Consider the following 27,308-nt stretch of genomic DNA (forward strand, 5'->3'; position numbering starts at 1 on the left):
GGCTGACTTTGCCCATGCCTTCCTGAGCACACACAGGGGCTGCTGCCCAAGTGAAGTGGATCTGCAGAAGATGCCACAGGATCCTGGATTTTGCCCATCTGGTGTTTTCATGACTCAGGCTCTGGCAACTAGAAATATTTTTGTGGTTCCCCAAAATGGAAGACACTTCACAAAAGCGATCCCTGAATCAATTCTGCACAAGGAAGATGTCTTCCCCCTTCTGCAATTTGGCCCCAAAAGAAATCCTGTTTTCTTGCAAGAGCGGCATTTCCCACAGGAATATTCTCTCCTGGCAGTGGCAGGGTGCTGAAGGAGTAAATCTAGATAGACAGCTCCTACAGAGGAATTTAAGGAGCACCATTTCCCATGAGGAAACTAAGGCAGAGGTGTGTAAGGAACACGTCTGGGCCACTCTGAGGATCAGTGCAAAGCTGAGATCAGACCCATCACAATGATGTACTGGCAGCTGAGAAAAAGAAAACAGAGGAGCTTCAATGCTTTAGATGACAGGAAGAGAATTAATTTTCTGATGTGGTGTTTTGTTGATTCTTTCGTCTTGTCATGTACAGCAGAAATAATGTTCATAGGATTAGAGTAAACTCACAGCAAAAGACTCTTACCATTATTAAGCATCTCAGCTTCAATTTGATGTTTCATCACCTGCCAACCTTCCACATCAAAAATGATTTTTGTGTGTATTTGAAACACAAAATTTACAAAATATCAGCCCAGAATTTAAAACAGTTCTCAAACATGTTAGAAAAGTAAGTTTAAAATGTCACTGAAGCTACAAAGAGGAAAAAGCCTGTCCATTGCTCTTATGCAATAATTAATTTTCATCAGGGTCCTTATTATGCATTAGTTTTTATAGAGCAACAAAACATAACTGCATGCTATTGTTTAAACATTTTTTTCATATGCCAGAACAGTAAAGGCTGGAAATAAGTGTAAAGGATAATACACAAAACGTAGCTAAATGTCTTCTATATTATGGATCCATAATACAGAATGCAAATGATTCTGACTAAGCATTCACAGGAGACAGTCTTTAGGGTGCATGCTGTGAATGTATATTATGAATAATGCATAAAACTTGGCTAAATCTTAATGAGTCCATTGACATCCTGTGGGGTCCACAGGAGCCTTAGATCCCAAAGCATGTCAGTGGCATATTGCTCTCCTCCCCCACTTCATTTTAAAAATACTTTCTTAAAACAAAGGAAATTAAAACACAAAAGAAAAAACCCTTAGCTCTGATTTAACTCCCTTACGATGGCAAGTGCAGAGACAGTCACAAACCCTGACTCCCTTCACTCTGCTGTGCCTCGATGTTCCACACTAAACCAGGGCACTGTATGGCCTTTCTGTAGGGCTGCATCAGGTGTGGGACAGAAGTTACTCCTAATTCCCAAATTAATACACTCAAGGGCTTCTCCACACACAAAGGAAAGAGGATAGGAGGTGATAAGCACCCTTATTATATTTTTTCTCCATTCTCCTTCCCCAATTCCCAGATTCTTTAAGCCAAATAATTAATGTAGAAGGAGATGGCAGAACATATGGGGGGAAAAGACATCCCATTTGCTAGTTAGAGCTACTCCAAAGAAGCAAGTTCACATGCTAAAGGACATTGGCAATGGGTGCAGTCATGAGGACAAAGAACTTGACCCAAGAGAAGCGCCTGGTATTTACAGTTTCTAAGTACAAAAACACAGCATGAAAAGAAATTTCCATCTCCTGAGTGAAACCGTAAGGTTGTACCATTCGATCTGAGTGTACGAGTATACCATATTCTCCAGGAAAAAAAAAAGCCTTGGCATCAAGCCCCAGCTCCACTCAGAAGTGTGAAGATAGTTTTTGTGTGTCATGTGCTTGGAAATAAATGAGTGGATTTTTCCTATAGCATAAATACGAAGAAAAATAACTGATTAAGTTCTTGTTTACTTAAGGTTACGAGCCCTCAAATTGGTCAAAATGGTAATTAATTAACTCTTGCAACACCCATGAGCGATGGTTAAGTCTGTATGTCCTTAAACACAAGAAAACTGAGGAACAAAAGGTCAAGAGACTTCCCCAGCACGGGGAAGCACGGCAGAGGCAGAGTGGGGCTGCCCATGACTCTTTTCTCTCCCCCATGCCCAGTTGGACCCCAGGGATCTGCACTCACTGGGGCTGGCAGATCACTTGTCACCCCATCCACAGTTCAGCTCCTGAACCTGCCAGACTAGAGCAGCAGGAGGCCTGGGAATGCCTTCCCTGCAGGGGCTGAGAGAGGAGAATGGCTTCTGCCACAGGAGCTGCCCTGCTGCCCAAAGCAGGGGAAGCAGAGAGGTTTGGGACAAACGTGACATAAACAAGTTTTGCACAAAAGAGGAGGAAAAATAGCAACTGCCAGGAAATTCAGAAACATGAGTGGTTTGTAGGTTTTGTTAAAATCTTCCCTCTCTTCCCAAGTGTGCTTCCAATGGAAAATCAATACCAGGAAGAGAGAAACTATCTGGGTGCTCAGCAAGCATTTCTGACCTCAAAAAAAAAAGTTTCACCTGGCTTTTGTTTTCCTTCTTTCAACTCCTTACAACAACAACAAAATATCCAAACATGATTTTTTAAATGTGAAAACAGACTGATCCTTGAGGAAAGTAAGTGATGGAAACAGTTCCATGGGATCCACAGCAGAATCTGGCATGAAACATGCACAGAGAGAGCAGGGGCACACGTGTGCTGATCTCTGAGCATAGCTGCCTGAGTATTTAAGCAATATAAAATCTCATTTTACTCCATAACAATATCCTTTTCTTTTGATCACGGGTGAATTTTTGTGCACTAATAAAATAAACCAAACTTTCTTCTTGTCGAGATGTAATGAAAACACATATATTTACACACATACAAATATATTCTAACCAAGAGCAAGGGCCAGGCTTTCACATGAACAGTACTGTCAAAGTATTTTACCTTTGCAACCCATCCTGCTACTATTTATACTTACTGCTACAGATATCAGCAATTGTTTCCTTGCCTCCTCACCCCTCCTGGACACTGTGAGAGTAACAGAGAACGGAGTCTCTCGGTAGCACTTTCATTCCCAGCAGGAGGCTCAAGCGTTTGTGATATCCATTTTGATACAAAACCTAAATTAGGCCTCTGGAAATAGGTAATGCATAAAAAGAAGCATTTTTGTGCCACAAGATTATTATTATAGGTTACTGTTAACCCTTGGGAGATGGAGGTGAGTCCTGCAGCTCCCTGCTGGGTTGAATATTTGCTGAGAAATCACAAGTGCTACCTAAGCAGATATTTCAGGTGTGCTTCGTGCTAAAGAGAACGATCCTGTTGACCCATCAGATTCTGATAGCCAGTTTGGGAGCAAAGCATTGTGAGTTAAACAAAAAGGTTCAGCATAGCACGCACATACTGCAACTCTCCTGCGCTAAGAAGAGATTTTAAAGGGGCTGGATACAAGGACAGCTGGGGAATTACAAATGCAGAGATCAAACAAACAAAAAAATACTGTATTTGGGAACTACACAAAACACATTTTGCCTCTTAGCTCCCTAAAATTCTTCCTTATGGCAAAGTTTCCACTGGGTCCCAATCTAATGCAAAGAAACACACCACTCAGAAGGGAAAATATAATTCCAAACCTTTAAATATTTTGTAGTTTTCTAGTTTCAAATCACTGCAGATGAAAGGGCCAGGGCTGGAAGTCTGTGTGATTTATCTCACCTTCACAATTGCAAACCATAAATCTATACAAATCATAAATTAATTTTTTTCTTCAAAACCACCATCATCCCTGAAGTTTGGTGAATCAGTCAATAATTTAGTCAATAATTTGGATTTGGTGAACCAGGCTGCTTTGCACCAAAGCTACACCACCTCCTGTTGTGATACAAGTTGGCCTAGCAATACTCATGGCTTGACTTACTCCCTTAGCAAAATGAGCCACATAGGAAATTCAGTCTGCACCTGCCTACAGGATTAATTGAAGTTCAGCTTATCCTAAGCATTTCTCTTTCCTTCAGACATGCAGACTTCAAAGGGCTATAAACTGTGATCTTAAACGCAAAAGCAACGGCGTGTCAGTAAGTTTTCACTAGATATAAATAAATATTTCAGTAAACTATGGTTGCTACTTGTTAAGCCTGGGAAAAATGGAGCCTTGCTGTAACCTGGAAGACAAATTGGATCTCAGAGCCTCACACATGCTCCCATTCAAATCCCCATGCCTTGTATACCTGTGGGAATAACAAAGCAGAAGCATTCCAATAACTTCATGCAGTAGCAAGGCAGGCTGCAGTTCTCCCAATAAATTTAAGTTTTATAGCTCCTTCTCTCCAAAAGCCACATCCTCAGCGATTCCTACACATTGAAGGGGAAGTCCTGTGGAAGAGGTGCTATTTCACAGGCCATTCTGACTATTGCATTGGTGACCAGGGCACACAAATCTTTGCACCCCTGTGTGGGTAAACATTCATAAGAATATCCTCCTATCAACAGTCCAGTTCGCATGAGCTACAACTCCCTACCAACAACAACGAGCTTTCCATTTGGCCTAGAGATTTTCCTACAGCCATGGGAAGGCACAGGGAGGAAGCCAGAAGTCCTAGCTGCTCCTTTTCCACTCCACCATTAGGTTTGGCATAGCTTTTCCTAGACAGCCCTCTTTGCTCTAGCAGCTCTGACATCTGTGCATTGCATTTGCCCTGTTGTGCAAGCAGGACTATTTCCCCAGAGATAAACAGAGATCACCAAGCCCACAACGCCTGACACAAACAGAGTGCAGATCCAAGCTTCTTTAGGTAGCCCAGACCCATCCTTTTCACTTGCAAATGTAAAGGGAACTTGGCAAGACCCAAAGGGAAAAAGAAGGAAATTATCTTCATGAAGGAATGGGAATAAAAAATCTCCCTCCCTCCCGCAAGCATGCTTTTTTAAACAGCTCTTTGAATCCTCCCTGCTTATAGACAGTCCCACTTCTCCAGCAATGGAAAAGCAATACAAGCGTCTTGTCATTTGATCCCCCCAAACATTCTGTCATTCTACGGCAGCAGGCTCCTCACTGGGCTCTCACACAGAACTTTGCCCACATGCTTTTTAAAGTACGTACCTGATTTTGCCTTTGTCTGCTACGCTCCTTTTGCAGCTGCATTCCCAGGAAAAGGTTTCTATGCCCACTTTCCCCTGCTGTTTCTACAGTCTGCTCAGAGATGGATTCATTGCTGGCTCTCGGCACTGACACTTCGTCCTCAATTGATGCTTCCTTATATTTATTCTGAAGTTTCCAATGTAAAACAAACAGGAATACCACCTTCCTAAAATTACTACTATCCCACTGTCCTCCAATGCAACATTAACAAGAGGCAATATTCTCCAAAGCTATGAAGCACATACTGCCCTAAATTACATTGCAGTTGCTGCCCTGAGCTTACACATTTTTGAACAGGAAGGCTCCCAGGGATCTCTCTCTCCGTTCTGACTGCATTTACTGCTTTAAAATATTTTTAACCCAGACACTGAAGTGCCAGCCTAGCAGCCCTTCATGCTAATCCTAGCCTGGGTGGCTGTTCTTAAGGGAAAGCATTCAAAAATTGTAGCAGTGCATCAACTTTGACCCTTTTCACTTAAAACATGAGACTTCTTTTTTTTTAAGGAAAAAAAAATTAGATTCCAGAGGGAATCACTGAACTCTGACCTGCTTAAAATTAGTTTTGTTTTAGTGCCTGTGTGGTGACTCAACAGGCCAATTTTCCAGACACTTAAGACTTCTCTGCTCCTGAAGATTCCAGTTCAAGTCCTGGACTCGCTGCCTGGGGTCGGATCAGAACACTTTGTTCCAAGGCTTCAAGCAGTGAATTCCCAGATCGCCGTAGCCTTGCCAGATGCTGGCATGCTTGGTAATAAGTAGGGCTGCAACCAAGCTAATTACATTTTTTAAAAAAATCTGTGAAGAGTTTTGCTTGCAATACATATGTTAGACCAAAAGAATTTCCCTTCAAAATTCGGCAGTCGAGAAATGTTTATATGGCTCTGATAAACATTTCATGATAAGCTGGATTCTTTCAGGGGGGAAGGGGAAGATGTGTACTTTGGTCTTAACAGTGCAGCAAATAATTCTCAAATAGGGTCTGGCTGAGCGTATCCATCTCACTGGGAATAACTGATTCCATTTTTTTTAATCTGTCACAGGCATTACAAACACTAAATGAGTCACCATAGACTCCTATGCTGCAAAAAATAGCATCACAACACTTCATTTGCTCTTCAACAGGACTTCAAGTGTAGTGCCTGGTATCAAAAAGCCTTGTCATTTAACAAATTAAAAAATCCCAGGAAATGACACCCCAACACAATCTCTGAAAAAATTACTTCCTGTAGAAGTTAAACACCACCCAGCAAAGCAAAACTCATCTAGGAGCAATAATCTTCCTCAGTCTCAACAGAATTTTTCAATTTAATCTTATCATTAATGCCCCAGCATATACTTCCTAGCTTTCATCAAAGGATCTCAAATGATTCACCAAACAGCCTCAGAAATCTCCTGTAAAACAAGTGAGCACTATTACCTCCATTTCTAAGTACTGAGGAATTAAAGCAAAAAAGATGCTAAGAAACTTTGGCCACGAGGCAAGAAGAGCCAGACCCAGAGCCAGAACCTAGGTGCTGGTCCATATTAAATGGCATCTGTTACATTTCCATCCGTGCTTCACAGCGATTATGGGAAGAAAAGCTATGCCAACGCCTGTAATCACTTATTTGACAGCTGCTAACCCAACGAACACGAAGGCAATTTATACACCGTGCCCTAATCTGCCTGGATTTGATCATGTATGAACACAGCACTAGTACTTGCTCCAATGTAATTCTGTGCTTTTCCAAGCAAGAATGCAGCTTTCTTCCTTTTTCGGAAAGAAAGCAAGGCACTAAAAGACAGAGTTTTAACACGCAGTCATCAATATGCTGTTCTTACAAATACAAATGTAAAACAGTAATAACACAAACAGTGACGCAGACTGTGCTGTATCAACAGCATGACTCTGTCTTCTGCCCAGAAAGCCCTCCTTCAACCTAGACAAGACACCTGCCAGGACAGACAGACCTGGCCTTACACCCCAGGAGACACTGTCAGGACAGCCAAAGGGAAAGGAAATTCTGTGACAACAGACAGGCATTACGCTTTGTGGGCATCCTCCACATATTTTACCTCTAGATCTGCCTGCCCCTGGTGGTCACAATTGCCACAGGACCTTAAAAATACCCAGCAAGGCTAAAAGTTGAGAACCTGCTCCACTAGAAGCCAAGCTGCCGAGCCATGGCAAACAGTATTGTGAAGAAGTAATTCATGCATGGTGGTCCCTGCCAGATGGCCAAGTCGTGGTTCCTCTGCCCAAGAGGACCTCCCATAGAAGCAGCCCAGCATCCCCACCAGAGAGCTTGCTCTCACAAATTCCCACCGTGCCTTCTCTGAGGAGAGCTGTCACCGGATTGAATCAATGTGAGCTAACTAGGTTATTCATCACCTGCAAAAAAACGATGCTGCTCAGAGCTTTTTGGATACAATGGTGAAGTGAAGAAGGCTTTCTTCACCGCCTACGCAGCCTGGGCTCAACTCTGCAAAACAAATTTGAGCCGCAGTCAGACTCAATGTCAGACTTTTGCCAGCTGAGCTCCCTCTCACTTCCTCAGTTTCAGGTCATCTGAATACCTTGACAACCCGTGAGGATAAATCAAGCACAGAAGGTGTTTAGGAACTAAGCACACACGTCAGGTGTTTCTACAAAACCTACACAAAGTTATCTCGAAGCATCCCAAATTCCAAATCCTTAACAAATATATCACACATTTTGGAAACGGTGGGCAGGAACTTGAAACACAGCCGTGCTGGTTATAAAAAATGAAAGGAGACAGAGTAAAGCTGGGAGGAAAGCAGGAGAGAATGCACATTTTTTGCTCTGGAGGACAGATCAGTTACGTGAAGCTTATCCTTGCTGAGGCCGACTGATTGAGCAGCTCTAATCTTAAAGCATATTAAACAGCATATTAATACAGGCAATCACTGATCTGTTGAACCCATGCCAGAAAAGGACTGCTGGGAGTCACTGGCCAGGCCTCCCTCCTGATGGAAGCACCTCGGCCAACAATGCCCTCTAACCTCTGGCACAACCCAAACCAGGGCCCAGGCACAGACCCTGCTGGTCCTCACCTTGCATTGGGATCCTTAGAAACTCGATATTCCCACTTCCCTCTGCCCATCTTCCCCACACCAACTCGGGACCAACATGCCCACGGACCCGTGAAGAGACCCCTGGCCATAAACCATTCCCACAGCCAACATCTGCTTCCATCACCAGATCCACCCCACTGTATGTTTCACAAAAACTGTTTGTGTCAGATTTTTTTTTAAGGAATTATTTACTCGGCCTCTTTGATCTTCCTCAGTGCCAGCCAAATTCAAGCTCCCATTCAGTGAAGGCCCTAAAGCATTTGCCAGATTTGAAGCACTGAAGAGACCTGCTGGCTCCAGTGGGACTGCAGCACTCAAAGCCAGGCGCATTCGGAACCACAGCAGGGCCAAAATCCCTGCACAGCCATTCCAAATGCATCCAAGGCTTGCGCTTTGCTGCTGGAAACTTTATTCTCACTTTACATATAGTCAAAACCTGACAAGAGCTCACTGTCGGATTATGCAGGAAATCTGCAAGTTTCACCAAGGTGTGATCTTATGCTTTTTCACACATTATTGTATCATGCCGCGCCAGAACACTAACGTATGCACAGTTCTAAAATAACTTGCATTATTACAGCCCAGCACTGCAAACAGCACTGGGGAGCCAATGCTTAGACCTCCAGAGACTTGCTCCTCAGTGACTTGCAAACTGATAAGCGGTCACAGCTCCTTCCTTACAAAGGGAGGGGGTAAATTTATATTAAAAAAATAAATTAAATAAAGGAGAAACAATCCAAACCAAACACAGCATTTCAAAACCTTTTCCCCCATTTCTCTCTTTCAAATGAAACTGTCAATAGTCAGATTTGTCTTTGGTCATGTCAGGGTGGGAGAGTGGGATTTAATAACATTTAACTGACTTGCTATCAAGAAGGAAACATATTTTTCTTCTCTCAAATTTGAAACCAACTCTTTTTTTTTTTTTTTCTGTTGGCCTACTTTCTTTTAAGTTGCTTTTCAATTATTTATGAAAATGCAATAATGCATTACTTTGCTGTGCAAATGTTTAGAAGAAGGAGATAGGGTCTTTCAAGTGAAAAAAACCCGAACATGGCCATACAGGGGTTTATTTGGAAGCGCATTGCAGGTGACACTTTATAAAAAACAATATGCTTTCATTTGCCTCCTGACACACATCCCCATTTCCTTTAAACTGTGTGCTTGAGTCAATAAAAAGAAGTCCACAGCTCCACAGGAACACCCCACTCATTGCTCTCCTGAGCTGGAGCTGTGACAAACAAAAGCTCTACATGGGGAACTACAAGGGGCTGAACCAAAGCCTATTAGGACACTGAAAAGACTCCACGCTTTCTGAACAGCCTAAGAGATGACAAAAACTTGTCCCACTAAATAGAGGAAACTAATAGCAAAACTCTCCGTGGTTCAGTCATTTTTTTTAAATGTTTTTTGCTGCTTTTTTCCTGGAAACAGCTGTGTTCCAAGCCTGAACATCAGTTCAGAACATCGCTGAACACCGACTGCTGAACTTGTTTCTGCAATTTTGGAAATCCCATGTGGATGCACACTCAAGTGGCTATCCACAGGCTCACCACCCCAAGCTTTTAGCATCAATACACTAAATCAAATAGCAAATTCTGCCTTGACAGCAGCAGGTACAAAACCAGGCCCATAACACTCCCCTCCCACCTCTCAGGTTCTATTTTGGCCTCATAAGGTGACTCGTCCCTGTCACTGTCAATAGGAAGATGAAACTTCCTTCTCTGCAACACTTTGTGCAGGAAACTCCTGTCCATTAACAGAGGCAGCCATGAAGGATCAGCTTCATGAAGATCCCACTGATCTGGTATATTAAACCAGGAGAAGAAAGACCAGACAGCATTATAAAATGAACACACATGCTCTTCACAGGAATGTAACAAAATCTGAAATACAATCAGAGAAATACAACCTACTAAAACAACCCTAACAAACCCTAAAACAACCCTAAATAACTCTAAAAAAAACTCTGTCCTGAAGGTTTTCAAGCCTCAACTACACAAAATCATGGCAGTCCCAATCTGCTGCTGACTCTGCCCATGCAGGTGGCCTCCTGTGGTCCCAACTGACCAACATCCCCAGTGATACAAAAGAAAACAAAACTGCAGAAGGACTTAGAGAAGCCAATTTCTGCTACTATTATTAAAAATTTACAACATCCTCAGTATCACTCCTTAAAACTGGAATCCATGTAAATCTTGCAGTCACTGGAGGTCCTGGAAGACACCTCTCACACTCACTTGTTGCAGTCCCTGCAGCTTTTCAGAACGTTTAACAACATAGGTAACTTAGGAAATTAACTTTTTTCTTTTCCCTTTTGTTAGAATGACTCAGGTTCCTAAATCACCCTGAAGGTCAGTGGGGCACTGTCTGCATGGTTTTCAAAAATGGGACTTAGCTGCATTGAAATCGCATTTATCTAACTAGCACTGCACATGTGAAAACTTATATTTTGCTGAATTTAAACGAACTAAGCCACATTTCTAAAGCTAAGTATGTACTTAAATATCATTCTTTAACAGGGCCATAAAACACACCTCTACAACTCCCATTCAGGTGTTGAGATAAAAATTACAGAAAACTTTACAGTTACACAAGTACTGTGTAATTTTCCTTTTTCTTATATGTAAAATAACAGAATTTAAAACTAAGCAAAGAAGAAAAATCTTGCATTCTTAAAATTTTTGCTGTTGTGCAACAGCATTTTTCTTCCATCTTGCCTCTTACAGCTACTTCTTCCTGCTGTGTTTGCATGCATTGCAGAGGTGCTTGGGTATGCAACTGCTGCTGCTATTCACACCACAGGACCCACGCCTTTACCTCCAATATACTTTAAGGATTAGAATCTCCTGGTTTCTCCATTTTCTACCCCATTTCAGCTTGTTACTTCTCACTAGGAGCCACTTTCTGTGCCAGCGCAGCGCATGAGTTATTAAAAGAGCAGCAGGACATGTGCAGAAGGTGCAAGACTGTCTTACTTGCCTCCCCTCCATCACTCCTCATACAAACACAGGCACTGCTCTCCATCAAAGACCACATCTTGCACGGAGCGAGATGTTGGTCTAATGGTGTCTTGTGACTGGGGCAGGAGGCAAGCAGCCATATGAAGCTCCCAAGCACGTGATTTAAAGGTGTTGGGCATTTACTGGACGTGTGTTTGGAGATTCCACTCCACATAGTTGTGACTGAGAGCCCTGAGTGGGTGCAGACCTGACCCCCATCCTCACCCCTGCCCGCACAGAACACATCCCAGGGGATCACCACACACTTCCACTGGGCTGCTTTCCTCCATGGCACTTTGCTGGCAAAGAGAGGCCTTCAGCTTCCAGAACTGTCAATTGCCTTTCAGAAGCACTAAATTCACACATACGCATTTGTACATATTCATCAGCATTTACTCATTTGTAGTCTCTCATGAGAATTAATATTATTCCTCCACAGTGGCAAAACTTCCATCATCCTGTGCAAACTGCTACTTACCTACGGCAACCTTGTTTATGGGAATGCCTCATTATATATAATTTCAGGTTTCAATTGGAAACTGTTTTACAGAAGTGACAAGCACTTCACTGTCTCTATCCCAGCTCTGTCTTTTCTGTCTGCAGGAGGCTCGAAACGCATCTCGGCAACAAGTTCCATCGAGAACTCCATGCTCACCCTGCTTGTGCACACACCAACCAAGCAATCTCTGTGACTCCCAAACCTGAACTAATTAATTGTCCTGTATTTGTAAATCTCAACCACACGCACTTAGTTCTCCATGGTGCCACTAAACAAACCCCCTTTCCCGGGAATTGCAACAAATTGCTTGGTTTCCTCAGAATCGTTCCGTCCTGCTCCTGGCAGCTGCCTGCATACAATTACAGATATAAAATCAGTCTGGAGCACAGTATCTCCTACTGAACACACTCTTCTTCCAGATTTGAATCTGTAAAGCAGAATATTGCATTAACACATTCCCTTTTCTGTGACTTAATACACTTCTCATATATTTTGCATACCTTCCTAGCAGGTGTGTTCAATTTGTTTTTAAACAGAAGGAAAATTGACACATGAACTGCATTTCTTGGTATTATTTATGCATTTGTCTATATATCAACATGAGTAGCATGATCTTTAATGCCATGGCATAAGGAGGAAGCTCACCTCAGTGAAAAGAGAGTTTTATGTTCCTGGATGCCACGTAAGGACAGCACATGGAGAACCACAACAGCTGCCTTTCCCTGGGTACCTCAATGTCCCCAGGCTCCTTCCAGAGTCAGTGGAGGAGACCAGAGTGTGATTTGGTGGAGTAATCACTGTCACAGAATAGGTACTTTCTCTGTTTCTGTAAAAAATTCTTTAATACAGAAGTCAGTATCTGGCATTAATTCAATCTGCTCTGAAATCACTCGAAAACCATTCATTTTCTAATTTTCTTCTCTTCTCTAATGGTTTCTGAATCTTTTTCAGTATAAACCTGGTCTATTAGGACTAATCTCTGCTAGAAGGTCAGTTGTGACATTAAAATGGTGTTCCCAGCTAAGAAAAGCAACTCTTCTATTCACTGACTAACGGCACTGACTTAGCCATATAATAGGTATTTTGCTTTCATTTTAAAAAATGGACTGCAAAATTAACTTTTAGGTCCTTATTAAGTAAATATTTAATTGGTTAGCTGAGGATCACAACGGTGTCCCCCAGCCTTTTTCATTACACTGAAAGCTTACTCATACACAAGGATTTTATAGCAGTGTAAAAAGTAGACTCCATAATCCTAGTTTAAAAATTGAACTAGTTTAATTAAATGTATCTTTAGACTGACTGCTACAAACCACAATATGGCACACAGTCGAATTTAAACGTGTTTTGTTCACTTACTCCCAATAGAAACTAAAGATACTGCAAGCCATATTTACATGTTTCAAAGCTTCTGAGCAGAGCAAGCTTAACTCAACTTTGTCCTTTCTCCTCCAAAAAGCAAAGCAACTCAAAGGAGGAGGAGCCCAGCTATGAACAGCTATCCCATCAGCTCTTTGCTGTCCTAGCCAGCCTTCTAGCCTGCCTAACCCAAGAGACAGTGCTGAGAATCTGGGATTAAATTAATTTAAATACATCAACATCACTGCCACTAAGAGCAGTAGTAAGACCTTAAACACAATTTTAGTAATACTCCAGTTATACCTTAAGCATCCTACTAGGCCTGGACTAGCCAAGGCAAGTTCTGCACATACAGGGCAATTCTAGCCTGCTGAACTAGACATGAGCATTCCCAAGACATTTTGGACTCATTTCAAGTAAAACCTGGACTGCCTTTCTAGGCACCAGGAGACAACAATGGAAATCACTCCTCTATGGGATGTGGTTTTATTTGGCTCCTCTTCTGTAAAAGTCTGCTCCTTGCAGGAGCTACCAAATGTCATCAAATTGCACTTGCCAACTGAGCCTGCTCAGTTTCTCTCGGGACGTGCTAAAAAATCCAAAATAGATTGGTCTAAATGTTCAGTGTCCTTTCTCACACCAATACAGTATTAATACAGTACTGACTTTCCTATGTATTTTAACTATAATCATTCAAAGGATCAAATAGAAGTACATAAATATATAATTTAAATAGTGTGAGGCCTTTTCCTTGAAATTTTGCAGTAGTGAAGAATACTATCCTTGTAAAATAACTCTGACCTGCAATTTTCAGGCAATTAATTTCCTTGAAATATAGGCAAACACCTCATTCTCCAAACAATAATCACAGAATACACTTTAGCTTTGTCACCAGGATTTCTTTTTATTTAAAAGAACAACAGGAAATGGAGGGGGTGGGGGGGGAAGACTTCTATTAAAGGACAATTCACTGAAAGGTCTTTTAGCTGGCAATTGTCAGCACTGCTCAGGGCCAATGGATCAAATTTAACTCTCAAAAGTGCTGATGGTTGTATGAGTCTTCACAGTAGGAGCTGGCGCTCTGGGCCACTCAAGTTCAATTTTTGGTGTTACCACGGGATGTAGGAACTGGGATCTTGGTGAGCAAAGATTTGCTCCGTATTTGATGCACTGGGTAAAGTGGCATTCTTAAAATCACTAGCCTCCCAAGCAGCTAGCAAGCCAGCAGGAGGTTAGTAGGAAGAGAAAGTAATTGTCCTTTGTGCCTCTGAAAATAGCCGATATTAAAGGATCCTCTTATGTATTACCTGCGTTTCAATCTATGCTTGCAGCTCAAAGGAAAAGAAAGAGGCTGGAGGAGACAGAAAATAAAGCTGTCAGAAATATTACAGGAGACCCTCCTCAAGCTGCCATGAAGTGTATGGTCTCCTCACCTAGAAACCTGTGCAGCCAGAAAGGATGAGTGCTCTGTAAGCAATGGAAACTTGTTCAGACATCACACTTTACATACAGAGCGTACTGTGCATGTGCCTGGGCGTTCACCACGTGCCTGGAAAGGCTGAGACCTGGGGAAAGGCGCTGCAAGAGCGAATCTCGGACACTTATCCAGGATGTCCATCAGTGCAGCCAGCACCACAAGGACTACACTGCACATAAGTCATTGGAAATCAACTTTACCTGCAGCCTCCACTCTCCACACAGTGCCCAAAGAAGGTGGAAGTGCAGCACGACCAGCAGCAGAGTGCAAACCTAATGCCCTGACCTTGACCTGAATGTTGTCTGTTAGCAAATTTCCCAAAATGTAACAGAATTGGCTGCTGATTGCCCTAGTCCTACTCTTTGGTCAGAAAACGGAAAGAAAATTTACTCAGGGTCTGGGCAAAACATGAAAAAGAAAGAAAACTCCCCAAATCCCCCAGTGCTTCAGTGCTGCTGGAAAGGAGCTCACTCTTGTTTCAAGCCTCAATTCAAATGCTGTCTAAACCAAATTTGGGTCTGAACTTGACTACATAATGTATCCTAAGTGATTAACTGGACTGCCTCTAATGTCTTGAAGATATGGAGAATATAAGCAAAACAGATTACAAAAACTGCTGAACTTACAGTACAGGAGACTTAAAGGCTTTACAAGGGCCATTCCAGCAGGGCCCAGATGCCCATTTCCCCACCAGCAGCATTCCCACTGCCTGCCGTGTGAGCACAGCTCTGCCTGTTCAGGGAACATGTGAGGATACTCATGTTGAAAACAGGAAAAAGAAAACTTCTTTGCTAATACGAAAAAAATCCCTGCAATAATACTAATCTATTTATAATGGTCAAAAAATATGACAGCTTACAACAGCGTCAGAGCAGTGCTTTGGCAATATTTTAGCATACTGCTGTATTTTTAGAAGGACTGTTCATTTACTTTCTCCTAAATGCTGGAGTTCTTATTTTTCAACAAACGATCTAGTTTTTTTGGTGTATCATATGCCAACATCAGAGTGTTTTATCTCAGGGTAAGTAGGAACTGCAGGCAAAAACAAAGCTCCTGCACACACGCTGCTGTACAGCAGCACTGCCAGAGATGCCAAATCCCAGTCTCCTCCCGTGCTTTCTGCAGCGAGAGCTCCTCCACTTACAAACCTTCCTGGAACGCAGCGCTGTGTTTTTTACCATGAGCAACAGAAAACTGTTGGGTTTCTTCATCCTGAGCATTGAGGAACTATCCCATTGTAAACAATAGGGCTGACAGTTTAATGATATTGCTCAACCTAACTGGTTCTGGCAAGCAGCACGAACGATAAGAGTACAGCAAGATGTGCTTAAGCACTTTTATGTTTTCTCAGCACAGAGTACCTTACTAGTTCAAAATTCTTCTGCAAGCTACCTGTGAACTTCAGTGAAAAACTCTAAGTCTCACCTGGGCCTACAAGAGCACAATAACAGGATGATCCCAGTCCCTAAGAACCTCTACAGCTGTAGCTCCAACACCTATAGACAAAATCCACAGGCTCTTATTCTCTTTCTAAAAAGCATGTATGAGCTTCGATTGCTTACAAAAACTCATACTAGGCTAAATTAAATACATGTGCACCCACATGTTAACTGAATTAACTTGAAACCATCAATACATCTCAAATGTCCATCTGTTTACACAAGCCACTTGCAGCTTTCAAGTCTTGTGCTCCTTATAGTGTAACTCTCAACCAAAACAGTCTAAGTGCAAGCAGAAAGCTCTGCTGTGAGATTTCCATGCATAATGACCATGTGTTTATTGGGTTTTCATGTTCAAATCATGTCAGAACAGACATGCTATCCATTCGCAAGATGCAATACATCCGTGCCAGCCTTTCCCTCTTCAGCTCCAGAAGCCTTGTAAAACAAAGCTGGCTCTAACCTGGACAGATATTATAGCCAAATTTTAAAAACCTCCCTTTGCAATTCCAGTTTGATAGCTGTAAATGGTATAGCTTGAAGGACAAAGAATTAAGTTCTGAGGCAATAATGTATATTCCAGGTCTGGCAAGGCTTAAGAGCAGCAGATACAAGTAGCTGTTTTCAGGTAAGTTTCAGGTGATAAAATACTTGGACGAAAAACTTTGTACTAGCTCCTCATAAGAAGCTGCCTTTTAATCTGAGTGGCTCACTTCAGCAAAGCTGCACACAGCTAGCTGGATTTAAACTGGAAGGATGAAAGCCAGGACACATTATCCTACAGTTCTGCAGCTGGAATCAAACTTCCTTTCCTAATCTGAACTAAATGTAATTTTTCATTCTTTGACAGAGATGGAGTGAAATGCAGCGCTATTAAAAGTAAAGAAATCAACTAAAAACATTTTCTCTCTAATTTTAGGATATTGCTAGCTTCCCTTTTAGAAGAGGTCAATGTTAGCAACGATGGCAAAAGCTACCTGTGCCAGCATGTGATACCAGCCTCTCACAAAAAACAGTTCTCATCAGACACTGTCCTCCTGGACGTCTCCACTGTATTATTGTTGATGATGATGACTGCGATGTTGAACGCCTACAAGTCTCCCACGTGCCTATTTCGTTGGCCTGCTGTTTTTCGGTTGGGTTTTTTAAAAAAAAAAAAAAAAAAAAAAAGCTCGAGGCCATTATTCATGAGCAGTAAGAAAACAAATCACTCTTAGACCTACTCCTCTTGCAGATTCCCACACTTATTACCCAAAATCCCACAGCTCGCTATTGGTTCTACCCTTGACCAAAGTACAGGGCTGAGGCAGCATGCCATCCCCTGGGAAAAGCCGATCACGTTCCTCCCGGCAAGCGGCTCCGGTTATTCTAGGATCGCAGTCGGGCTGGAATAAAGTCCCCTAACTTTTCAGAGAAGGCAGCGCTCGCTCCCACAGCCAGAGCCTGGGGGCCCGCGGGGACGAGCGAGGCCACGCTCCGCACCCTGACCGGGAAGTCGCTTTTTCCCCATGACCCGTTTATCTTTTGAGGGGAAAAGAGCCGGAACGAGCGAACCGAGAGCCTTCAGCCCCTTCCACAGAGCCACCCTCCTGCTCGGGCAGAAGCGAGGAAGGCGCCTCGCAGAAACACGGGAAGGTGCTCATGCCGGCGCCCCCCGCCCCGGTGCCGCTGCCGAGCCCGCCGTGCCCCCCGCTCGCCCCTGCGCGCTCCCCAGCAGCGGCGCGGCGGCCGCCGCCGCTCGGCACTCACGCACGGAGAGGCAATTACAATAATTTAAAGCTTCCTGTCCGCCGGCTCCGCCGGGATCCCGAGGGCTGAGCCATGCCCGGGCAGGGCGCGGAGCAGCCGCTGCCCCTCCGCACACGCGCGGGCACCGCGGCCGGACCGCCCCCGCCCGCCCCCAGCCCCGGCGGCAGGAGCAGCAGCAGGAGCAGGAGCAGCAGGAGGAGGAGGAGGAGGAGGAGGAGGAAAGGGGGGGGCGTGACAAGTTGTGCCAAACTTCGGGAGGTGTGCGAGCGGCCGGGAGGAAGGCTGCCGAGCTGCGCTGACAGCCGGCCCCGCCGCCTCCCCCGCCCCGCCGGCGGCGCCCACCCCGCCCGCCCCGGAGCCCCGCGGGGCAGCGAGCGCCGAACGCCCCCGGCAGCGGCCGCGGCGAGGAACAAAGTTAAAACGGCGGCGGTCGCGCACCTACCCGCTGTCTGTCATGTCTCCTCCGGGCGCGGGGTGCTAAGTGAGACACTGGCGGGGTGGGGAGAGCCAGAGGTGCGGGGAGGGACCGGGAGATGGGTGTTTGGTGAGCTCTTCCTTTCTCTCCCCCTTTCTTCCCACCCCTTCCCCCTTCTCGCTCTCTGTCTCTCAAGGACGAGGTGAAATCCCTTGGCTGGTCATGAGGCGGCTTCACAGACAAACAACACAATGCGAGTGCAAATAACAAAAGGGGAAAAAAAAAAAAGGAGAGGGAGAGTGAGACCGGGAACAATGGGGGAGGAGAGGCTCGCCGCGCCGCGCCTGGCCGCCGCCGGCACCCCGGCAGGCAGGAGGAGGAGGAGGTGGAGGCGGAGGAGGAGGAGGAAGGCGAGATGGTGACAGCGGGGAGGGGGCTGCGCGGGGAGTCCCCCCGGCGCGGCGGGGCTGCCTCAGACCATCCCGACCTCCTCCCCGCCGCGCACCGGGGCGGCCCTGCGTGGCGGCCACCGGTAAGTGACGCTCCCGCCGCCCCCGCGAACGGCCATCGCCACCGCCGCCGTCCTCATCCTCGCTGCCCGCGCAGGGAGCGGGGGCGGCGGCTGTCCGCCGGTACAGCCAGCGGTTCACAGCGGCGCCGGCACCGAGCCCTTCCCGGGAACTTCTTCACCGAGCGGGGCTGTCGCGGGTCCCGGGGACATCTCTCCCGGCTCCCTTCCCGGAGAGCGGTTCCCCCTCCCGCCCTTTTGCTCGGAGTAAACACGCCGAGAGTTGCGTGTCCGTGGGCGTGTGCGTGTCCGCTGGCACCTCCCGCACCGACAGACCCTGTCACGGCGATCGCGCACATGCCCGGCCGCCCGTGGGGACGCCGTGCATCCCCTCCCCTCTCCCCAGCTCCCGCTGCATTCCCAGGACCCCCGGCCGGCCGCAGGAACCCGAGCGGGAGGCAGAAGTTTGGGGTCCCACCGCGCCCTTCCTCTCCGCGCTCTCCCGCGGGCGCCGAAGATGAGGCGGCGTTTCGAAGCCCCCCGGTGTCACCCCGGGGGTTACCTCAGCGGCCTGCGGGGGCCGGCAGGACGGCGGCTCTCCGCGCTCCTGGCAGCCGTGCCCGGGGCGGAGGGGCCGGCAGCCCCGCCGTGTCCCCGCTCCCCAGGCAGGAGCAGCGAGCGCCCGTCTCCCGGTCCGCCCGCGCCCCGGAGCCCGCGGTTACCTCCTGCTGCTCCTGCTCTCCTCCGGCCCCGCTGCTCGGGGCAGCGCAGCCGTGTCCCCAGCTGGCCCCGCCAGCCCCCGGCGACCCGCGGGTACGCGCGGCTGGGTGCGGGGGAGTTGCGCTTTGCTCTGGGCAGCACCGCCGGCTCTGTCCGCTCCCGAGGCAGCCCTGCGAGCCGGTCCGGGGCTGCGGGGGGACGGCGGGCGCAGCCCGGGGCTGGGAGGGGTGGCGGGGACCCTGCCGCTAATAAAGTCACGCTCTGCAAGTACCGGGTCTGCCTCTCGCTCGCTCTCTCCCTTGTTTACTTACGGGGTCTTTTATTTTTAATGGAGCGGTTCGTACACGTGCTTTTCCGAGGCGCAGAAGCCGGCTGGACGGGGTTCGAGCCTGAGAGTGGGAAACGCAGAAATCCGCACCCTGAGCCAAATTGCTCAAAGAAGAGCAAGTTCGGTTATTATTCATCTCCACGAGGGAAGTCTTATCTTCTACAAATATTTGATACTGGGACAAGTCCAATAATTAACAAGAACAATCAAACAATTTCACTGCCTTCTTGGGGATTTAAAAAGTCATCATCTGGAATTCATGAACATTACAACCTTTTTTTTTTCGCCCTGCTTGGATTCGTTACTATATGTGATCTTTTCAGAGTGTGTGTGTGTCCCTAAGTGATTTTACCCTTTCATGCAAAAAGATGCAAACCATTAACGGCCCAGATAATATTCACAACTGCTGATTCAGTGAGACTTCAGACCTCTCCGTAGGAGTGGTGAGAGAGGGTGGTAACCCTGACGGGAAAAGGAGAAAAAAAGAAAAGAGCTGGAGGAATGTTTCTTTCTTGGCTTCCTCCCTACCACTGTGGCAGGAACTCCCACGGGAGTCCTGTGGGTGGGATGGGAGCAGGGCAGGTGGGAGCTTGGCCAGCTCTGTATAGGTGCAAGCATCAGCTCTCCCAGCAGCCCCATAACTCTTCATACCAGAGAAAAAGCCAGAAATGAGGCTCCTGAGCTCTGCAGCAGCATTTCTGGCGTGGCCTGGCTTTCAGGACCTGCAGTGAGCCAAGCGGGACAGATGGGGAGTGAGCCATGGCCCAGCTGTATCCAAAAAACCCAAACACCAAGCCAACCCCAAACTTGCCTCTTCTGAATTAAATCCAGGCATTTGAAAAAGGTGGCCATGCACTATAATGGTAAAGTTTCACCCCCCACTGTCCCAATCACCAAACTGAGCACAAGTTCAGGCAGTGGCTGTCAAAGTCACACCTCCTTAGTCCCCACCTGCTCATGCAAATCCTGCTTCTGATGGCTGCTGACCCCAGCAAATGAAATAGGTTAGGCACGGAGCTCTGCTCTATCTCAGGTCACCTCAAACCTGGGGACCTACAGCCAGACTTGCACGGGTCAGGCTGACAGGCTCTGGGTGTCCTCCCCACATCTTTCAGAGCTCTTTTCTCTTCATACCCTTCTCACAGCTTTTTTTTTTTCTTTTTTTTTTTTTCTCGCATAAGCACTGCCCCCCCTTTACTACTTGCTTTATGCCAAGTCCTCCTTACAATCATGATAAAGTTCCTTGCAGTTCAACACAAGAAAGGAATAAGGGTGGCTGAGTCCAAAACTAATCTGGTGAAAGAGAAAAAGCCAAATGCGGGTGCATTTTATTTAAGATCAAAAGCACAATGGTGTGAGATTGTATTATGCTCTCCACAGGAGCTGTATTTTTCTAGTTCTACAATAGGATTAAGGTGTTCAGTGGAAAAGAGAATTACAAAAAAAAAAAAACAAGAGAGAAAAAAAGCCCCATTGAACTGGTAGTAGCTGCATTTGAGTTTGTCTTGAATAATGAGAATATTTCATTCCTCAAGTACTCTAGCATCCTATTCCCAAACACTTTTAAAAACAATTGTGTATGCCAATAATAATTTAATTTTTACTATTTATTGCAAAGGATTCATTCTGCGGGAGTTTTATTTATTTATTTAAAGGAAGGATATTGGCATTTCTGCATTGACTCATTTCAACATTTTCAGTCAACCAAATGCTTTTTAGTAGAACCTAAAGACATCTCCTTATTTAGCCCTGCATATTTGAGTGTACAGGATGTTGAATGTTAGCACACACGGGCTGGACACAGCTGGGAGCACAGCTCCAACACACTTTTCCACCCTGAATAACTCAAGAAAGCACAAAAGAAAATTTTCAGTGCAACTTACCCAGTGAAAGATGGGCCACGGTGTAAAACTTGCTAGCTATTTTAAATTTGAAACTTTGCAAAGCTCTGGCTAACTCTCAGTTTCCCAGCAGCAGGCAAGCATGGCCTGAGCCTGGTTCTGTTCTAGTGTTCATGGAAGGTGACTGTGTTGAAATGAAAGGTATCAAACACCTTTACTGTGAGCAATGAGCACCTAGAAGTCAGTTTGTGAAGGTGAGTTATGCACAGCTCCATGTTCAGTAGGTTTCCCCCACTCCTGAACCTACAGGTTCACCAATTAGAGTTTTAGGTATGATTCTAAGGGGAAAAAAAAAGTGCACAGGGATCTCTCTGCTCACACAGAGCTTATCTGTCTTCAGTTCTCCCTGACTTTGTCCCTTTGCTACCACTCTTCATGAGCTGCTTCTTGCTTCATCCTCCTAGAAAATTCAGAGCTCCAGTTTTCTACTCCATTGAGCCTTGGCACACTCATTTTCACAAGAGCTGCTGTAAAATGTCACTTTTCTCACATGGAAATGGTTTGTTGCTACCTCTCAGAGGTATAAATGACAGCATTGAAGAACAAAGCCTGAGTTCTATAAAACAACATTATCTTTGTGCCAGAGTAATCCAATTATTGAGGTACTGAGATAACCTTAAAGCCATATCAAAATGAAGAAACCACTTAGGAACTCACAAACATCTGTTTTCATATCAGGGAGCATCAGCACAAGAACACCCTTACGTGGTCCTAATCAGTCCAAGCTCTGCTCTCATCTTTTATGTTCAGCATGGCTTATCTGCTCCCCCATAATAAAATCAGGGTGATGCTTGCACTGATTTCTGCTACTAGGAAAAGCCTCTGTTGCTTAAATTAAAGCAATGTGGTTCTATGCAGGTCTTGTCTCCTCCCAGAGGCAATAGAGAATCCCATCTATGATATTTCAAAAAGACATTAAAATAGCTTCCTAGGGAACATAAAATATGCTGCTGTATAGGGCACTCTCCAGTTTTTTTTTGTTAGCTGGTTCCTGAAATTAAATGATATCATGCTTCAGCAGAACAACTGGCAGTTTGGATCCCACATTTAGGTCCTATTAACTAAATAAGGAATATATTTATTTTTAGTAGAAGGTGCACACAAAATCTAAACGAAACAGGAAATGTTGATTAAATTAAATGTCAGTGTGGCGTTCTGTAATTTAAACTACTGCAGGCACATGGAATGATAAAGACGAAAGGAAGCCAGCTGAAAAAGTTAAGATACTTGCTTGGAGTTGTCCATGCTGAGCAAAAATTAAGTATTACAAGAATCTGTAAACAGCTTTCAGCTTCAATAATGGATTAAAGGCACGAGCCACAATCATCTATCATGCTACCAGTAGTAACCCGCAGATTTCAGTGAGATTACTTGTATATATAAAAATAAGCATAATCTATCAGGACATGCAGATGAATAAAGACAGTCACAAGGATGGATTTAAGAAGCAGGCTGGAACTTCATTAACACAATATTTTCACATGTCAAGCAGTCAAGTGGGCCCAGTGCAGGGATTACAAAGCTACAATTTAGGGCAGATCTTCCCTAATCTCTCTTTTACAGTGAGCTCACATCTGAAGCTCAACCCTCAACCCTTCCCCGTGAAAAAGGAGGAGGACCTAAACCCCACAACACTTCATTTAGGTTTGCTTGTTTCCTAGGCACAAATCCAATTGCAAAAATCCAGATTTACTTTTTTATTTCAGCCTTAGTCCACACTGAACATGATCAAAAACTTTCCATCAGTTCTAATGGATGAATAAATATGTACATTCTCCTATATTCCATTTCCAAATCCACCTTTTCAACCCACCCCTCACTCTATGGTGCTACAGAGGTCATCAAAACATTTTATGCCTCCCCAGCTCTACCCTAATAGAAGAACATGCCTTCCTTGATAGCAGGATACCCAACCAAGTGACAGCATCCCAAAATCACAGATTATCTGCCCTGATACAGAAGAGGATTAAGACCCAAACCTTAACTTCACTTTTGTGCCTGCCAGAAGTGAGAGAACCCATCCAGGATCACAGCTGGATGTCTCATGCATATATTCTGAATGTCCCCTTTCCTTCTTGGCTGTTTACCCCACCAGCAGGATAATTAATAGCGTTTTCCATGGAGCCTCTACTGGAGCCCTTGCAGGATGAGAAACCATGTGGTGATGCTTGCACACATGTGGACACCACCAGGAATGTGCCTTGCATGGCTCAGTGGGGGTCAGTCAGGACTAATTAATCAGGGCAGACCATGAGGGCAGTGCAGATGTGGAACCTCCAGATGCTGAAGTAGCCCAGGTGAGTCAGCATGGTGCACCATGGTGCACAGTGTGTGCTTTAAACGCAAACCAAGGCTCAAAAAAAAAGTTCTCAGAGTGATTTCCAGGAGTTTCAGGCACTCTACAAGTAAAAAATAAAAAAAAAAATTGTGGCATAGAGCTTTCCCAAAAGCAGGTGTCTTTCATTTTTTAAACCTAGCTACATTTTCTAAAACTGGTGATTGACTGAAAAAGGGAGGTAATCAAAATAATCTGTGACTTCTGAAAATAGAGGCCAGTTCCTGTGAGTAAGTTTTAGCAGGACTGAGCAGTTAGTGTCTTATCAGTAGCACAGGAACAGGGATTTGTATACACTGTTTTATTAAGATTATTATCTCTACAGTGCTCCTTAAATGAAAACAAAAGAAAAAAAAATTGCTGTAAAAGGACAGAAGAAATGACTCACTTTCCCATCATTGCCAAAACCCCTAATTTTGAATATAGTCAACCTTTGTGCCACAAGATAGAGCTTTTTTTAATATACATTTAGGTGCAGTAATTAATATTAAAACAAATGTGGAAAAAATGGTGTGACCTTGTTTAAAATTTAGCACATTGCTGTAGGATTATTCTCCAGCATGTATGCAATAAATAGTACCCTCAAGAAAAGCAAACAAACATAACAAAACCAAACAGAATTAAGTAAAAAAATGGTCAAATCCCCAGCCAAAAAATATTCTTTCTTACTACAAAATTTGTTCTCTTGATTTGTGATCATTGTTTGAAAAATCACAGAACATATGCACTTTTTGCTGCAGCATTTCTCACGCAAAGCTGTTTTCTTGCACTACCATCTTTTGTGGAGTAACACAGCTCCTAATATCGCTAAATTACTATCATAAAAACAAAAAGGAGAGGAGGTTGCACTGCAATGAGATGTCGTTTGTGTTTGTAACAGGGCAATCGCTGATTTAAAATTGGCATTGGGGCTCCTTTTGTGAAATGATTGCTAGGTTAGGAAAACAGCCCTTGAAACCAGCAACATCTGAATTTGTAAGGAAAGGCTCAGGTTTAGCACTTGTTCTGGTCTGTGTTGACCATTAGACCTGCACATATTTCTGTGTGTGCATGTTCTGTTGCTCTGGAAGGATCCTGTAGGAATGCTGGTAAGATCACTGTCTAGGAGGCTCAAATAGCTTTATATTTTACCTTTAAATAAAGCAAAACAATGGGATAGAAATAAAATTCTCTTAGGAACTCAAAGCCTGTTTTACCTCTGCACATGCTCACGTGGCTACAGGTATGCAGTGAAAGATAAGCAGTGTAAAATATTTTCTATTCTGCTTTTCCAGTGTGTGGGCATTCAGGCTGCTCACTACAAATGACTGCACAAGGTGAGAGGCACCAGAGAATCAGGCCCCAAAGATTTTCTATACTGGATCAGATCACTGGTGCATTAAGTGTGTCACCTCACAGCTGGATGCTCCAAAATGAACCTAGCTATCTGTGCAGTACTGTGGGAACTACTCTGGCAGTCAGGTTGCATCCAGGAGAGGAGAGTGGGGTTTGCATTTTATTTTGTCAGTGTATCTACTCAGAACTGCCCTTATTTGGGATTAGACTGTTCAGACTTCCTTAACAGTTAAACAAGAGTATCTGACTCTGGTTGTGAAACAGGATGTAAGACATGGCATTAGAAATTATAAATAATGGCATGAGAGAAAACAAAACAACACAACAAACACGAGTTTCTCACTGTTTTCACATGCTTCTGTGGTGTAAGAAAATAGTCCACAATATAAGAAACACGTAATAAGTATTCCATGCTTTACATCAGGGCGTTTCACACTGCAGAGCTAATCTGTGGGACTTTACAGCTTTATATAATGATTCATTTAAGCCAGAAATATGACTTAATATTGTGTGAACAATAATTATATGCAATATTAGGAACTGCCAGATATCAGCAACATGAAGTAGCACAAATATATCAACACACAAAGCTGTCTAAAGCTTTCAGAGGTTTCATATGCTGCACCTCAGTGACAATCAGATCTCACCTCATCAAGTCACAGGCACAAATATTCCTAAAACACTTCAACATGCTGATTTCAGCATCCAAAATTCCAAAGCAGAAGAGCAAAACTTAGCACACGTTAGATACATTGATCCTAGTTGTCACATATTCAAAACTATTCAAAAGCAATTAGATACCTGCTGTCTGACTGAAAGTCAATGGCACTTACATGTGTCCCTAAATAGCTTCTCTGGAAATCAATTTCAGCCACCAAAAAATCCCCAAAATACCCACAAAGAGAATGCATGTGCCTACACTCACAAAAAAAACCCCAAATGAAAACCACAATAAAAACCAAACAAAATACCCAGCCAAAACCCAACCTCGTATGCTGCTGGCTTGTATACTATTAATTTACAGAGCTTCATTTCAATAATATTTTTAAACATGCCATGTGGCTGATGATCCAGCTTCCCCAGTTCACACAGCAGAACATAAAAGCTTTCAGGGAGAACAGGTGTCCCACCATCCATTCACTCCTAGTCATTCTGAAACACAGGACTGACTGCAAAGCTTTTGCCAAAAAATTAAGGTCATTCAGGAAAATATTTTTTTATCCTTTTTTCTTTTTTTATATTGATAGAACTGCTTCTCTCTGTACAAAACAAAACAAGAGAGGTGTAAAGCAATTATCTATTTCTGCAAATGTTTCTTTGAAGAGCTGTTATTGATAAAGTTGTAATTTCACTGGTGAAAAACAGCTTTTGAGTTGGATTGGTTTACACGGGCTAATTTTCCTTCTGCTGCAGGTGAAGAGCTCAGGGCCTGTGGCTGTCCCAGGATGTGCTGGGATATAGGGTGAGCTCGTGGGCAGGGGAACCTGAGGGTTAGCCTCCTGCTGGCACCAGCTTCAGGGCACTGTGCAGAAGGGTCAAAGTAGGAAAGAAGGCCAGAAGAGAAGATGTCAGGCCACAAGGATGTAGTCAAGATAGAAACAAGAAGTCAAGTGGCACTCTGGGACCTGCAGAAAATGATCTGTTAGACAATCAAAAAACCTCATTCAGAACCTGTCAGACCAATTAGGGGTCTCTGAATTAGTGTGTGTGTGTGCTGGAGGGTGTTTGTATTTTATCTTTTTACTGACTTCAAAACAAACTGAAAAGTTTGGAAAAAACCAGAAGGTCTCTAGTATGGACTTTTGTTCAGAAAGAAATCTGCAATAAAACCCTATTGTATTCATCCTCCAAGCCAGGAGCAGGGCTGGTATTTGTAAACCCAGGGCAGGGATTAGAAGCCAGGCTTGCAGACAAAGAGCAAATCCAAGAGTTCACAGCAAGGACTCTCCAACTATAATATTCCTGAAGTCCTTCTCACCCAGACACCAGCTGTTCATATCTGGAATTTCCTTTTCTC

At 44.4% G+C, this 27,308-nt stretch overlaps 1 protein-coding gene across 1 annotated transcript in view; it reads right to left on the reverse strand.

The window, feature by feature from the left end:
• The window catches only part of LOC146443938 (uncharacterized), a 151,571-nt gene extending 131,892 nt beyond the window's left edge, over nt 1–19,679 (reverse strand). Inside the window, exon 1 of the mRNA XM_085049158.1 lies at nt 19,395–19,679. The gene's annotated coding sequence lies outside the window, so the exon portion shown is untranslated. The remainder of the gene's footprint in view (nt 1–19,394) is intronic.
• Nucleotides 19,680–27,308: the final 7,629 nt, after the last annotated feature.

Source organism: Lichenostomus cassidix, chromosome 1Aa, assembly GCF_008360975.1.
Source record: "Lichenostomus cassidix isolate B80296 chromosome 1Aa, HeHo_3.0, whole genome shotgun sequence".
Classification (NCBI taxonomy): domain Eukaryota; kingdom Metazoa; phylum Chordata; class Aves; order Passeriformes; family Meliphagidae; genus Lichenostomus; species Lichenostomus cassidix.